At 36.4% G+C, this 3,072-nt stretch overlaps 1 protein-coding gene across 1 annotated transcript in view; it reads left to right on the top strand.

Moving 5' to 3' along the window:
- The window catches only part of Smp_179630 (hypothetical protein), a gene marked incomplete at both ends in the record, with an annotated part of 25,335 nt that overhangs the window by 14,115 nt on the left and 8,148 nt on the right, over window positions 1-3,072 (top strand). The gene's annotated exons all lie outside the window — the stretch shown is intronic.

Here is a 3,072-nt window from a genome sequence, read left to right as displayed (position 1 = left end):
ATTCGTATATTAGTCGAGATGGAAAATATATGTCTACAGGAGGCTAAGAGAGATTGCATTATAAATGATTTGGGCAACAAATAATAAATGAGGTTACGTCTTAATCAGGGGGTATGAAAGAAATTAATAATTTATGGGTCAGATAGTCCTATTGACAAATATGAAGAAAAGCGACAAACACAAAGGTCATAATAATAATCTGAATAATAATCAAGAAAACTTGTATAAGGTAATAATAACAACTGATTAGAGTTTAAAATGTAAAACAGTAATAAAAAAAAACCCGATAATAATCAAATAAAAGTGCAGAAAAGAAAAAAACAACAATCAGAAACATACAATCAAGGGAATTAGGGCCATGGAAGCGTGAGAGGTTGGACAGATCGTTTCTGCACGCAAAAGTCAGGCTTAAGTTCACGGATCGCCCATTCCTCAGCAGCGCATAAAATATTGATTAGAACCTCATTTGATCCGGTTCCTTTGATTCGATAGATTACTTTAAAAGACGAGTCTTTTGGAGCAATGTGTCCATAGTCGGTCAAATGCTCTTGTATCGAACTAGTTATCTTCTTTACATTCTCCTTTTTAAGAGCCAAGTCGGATAGTAATCCAATAAGAGGACCCAATGGAGAGCCCATTGCAACTCCATCTGTTTGTCTATAGAAAACATCATTAAATTTAAATTGCACATTGAGCGCACATCGTAGAAGTAGTTCTTTAAGATAATGTTTTGGGATACACATATCAAGATTATTGCTTTCAATATATTCACATAAAAAACAAAGAGTTTCTGTGAGAGGAACATTTGTAAACAGCAAAGTGACATGTAATGAGAACATTTTCTTACCAATTACGTTGATATTTCTAATTGAGTCGACAACTTCAAAGGAATCAAGCGAACTGTATATATTGGTGTGATTTTTAACAGGTTGTAAAATGTCAACTAACCATTTAGCAATAGAGTGAAATGTTTATATCAAGTATGGGACGTAAAGGGACATTATTCTTATGAACGTTTTGCAGTCCATATAGTCTAGGTATAACGGAACCCGATGGTTTCAGATTTTCAAAGAGGTCACAATCGTATTGTTGATTGGTTGTTATGTTCTGGAAGCCCATTGAGTACTCGATCAACAGTTGGGTGGAAGAAAAAATCCATACGCAGTGCAAACGTTGCTCGGGTGGACCGTATTTCGACCTGCATCATTTTCGAGCTTGAAGAAAAGAGTTAGTAATTGTATGAGGAAACTGTAGACATTAGGAGACCAATTCCGTAAGCTCTATGATGTACAGTTCGCTTATGTATATTCAAGCGATAAATCCCTGTCAGTAGAGGACCAAGCAGCAATAGAGATAGTAGAAAGGGGTACTTTCTTCGATGGTAGTCACTTCGTAGTTCCGATACCATGGAAAATGAATACAAACATAAGGATGGGAAGCTATGAAGTAGCGGTCAGTAGGTTACTTAGTTTGAAGCCTAGGTTGTTGAAGGATAGCAACCTACACTCCAGATATGCCTGAAGTATTGAAAGTAATTTTGCTAGATGTTATGCATGGATGGTAACTGAAATACAGTTGAGGTCAGATTATCTCCCTCGTTGGTATTTACCTCATCATGCGGTGATAAATCCGAGAAAAACAGAGAAACTGAGAGTGGTGTTGGATTGTGCTACTAAATGTGCTGAAGTTTCGCGAAATGATACGATTTATCAAGGACCTGACACGACTGCAGAACTAGTTTGTATATTATTGCGCCTTCGCAAGGAAGCAATCGCCATCTGTGCAGACGTTGAAGAGATGTTCATGCAAGTTAAGGTGGAATTGCATTTGTTTGGTGATGCCTCCGAGATTGGTTATGGAGCAGTAGCTTATGCACGGGTCAGTTATTTGAACGAACCGCCGTATTGTATTTTGCTGTACAGCAAGTCCAGGGTAGCACCTATAAAACCAGTCACTATACCGAAGCTTGAGATGGCAGCAGAAATTTTAAGCGTGAGGCTAAGTGAAGTTCTACAAAGAAGGTTCCAATTAGTTACTTGTTATAACAATGTAGACAGGACGAGTAGGTGTACTGTTGTAAGTCCTACCCGTTCTTTTAGAGTGGCATATGCGATTAGGTGAACCATGGCAAAAAGGGCATCAGAATAGCTTGTGCAGTATGGAGGGTGTTTGGAAGCCAGTGTTAGATCCATTTTGAAAGTGAAAATCTCTCCATACAAACATTTGTGATTTCTTCCTTGTGGTTTCTTTTTTTGTATATATCGTTAACTGTTTGATGCTAATTAAGACTGTAACGTTTAATTTTCTTGGTTTTCCTATCGTTTTTATTGAGTCTCTATGTTCCCTACTGAACTGTATTTAGTTTGTTTTAATTGTTATAATTCTGGCGGCTGCCATATTGACTGCTCGCTCTTTGATTGTGCGGTTTGATTTTGACTGGGATCGTGCATTTTTGGTTGTAATTTGGAACACTTTCCCAGAAATTGAAACACTTTGTGTTATAGAACAGCCGCTCAAACAGAATCTTACTTGATCTATCCAGAAAAGATAGAATAACACTCACCTTTTGGTGTTTTTCGGTAATTTTCATATATTTCTTACCACTTTGCTATTCATTGTAATTTAGATTGAATATTTTGGTATCAATTATTAGTAATTGTTGGTTGAACAACTAGGTGGTGATATTTGTTTAGGTAAATTTGTACATTTGTATATATGATGCATTTTAGTACCGTTGTTACTCAAAACACTTTGTTCTGATTTCGAGACTGGGTCACGAGTCTACAAACATATTCCGTAGTTATTCAGCAACAACCGGACCTATTGGAATTTAGGTTTGGATCTTACAACTTTTAGTTGACTGGTCTACAGCTTGAAATCTTGCAAGGTTGTTTAGTACCAAGATCATAAATAACTGCTTTAGCAATAACATGTTTTCTTAAAAAATCAACATTACTGTTATTTCACAAAGTAAATTTCATTTATCTCACACCAGTTTCTGACAACATACCATACAGTTAATTGTAAATGGCAGACATAACGATGATAGTCAAGACAGTTTCGAGCTATGTT

Source organism: Schistosoma mansoni (assembly GCF_000237925.1).
Source record: "Schistosoma mansoni, WGS project CABG00000000 data, supercontig 0240, strain Puerto Rico, whole genome shotgun sequence".
Classification (NCBI taxonomy): Eukaryota; Metazoa; Platyhelminthes; class Trematoda; order Strigeidida; family Schistosomatidae; genus Schistosoma; species Schistosoma mansoni.
This window is presented reverse-complemented; position numbering and strand designations above follow the sequence as displayed.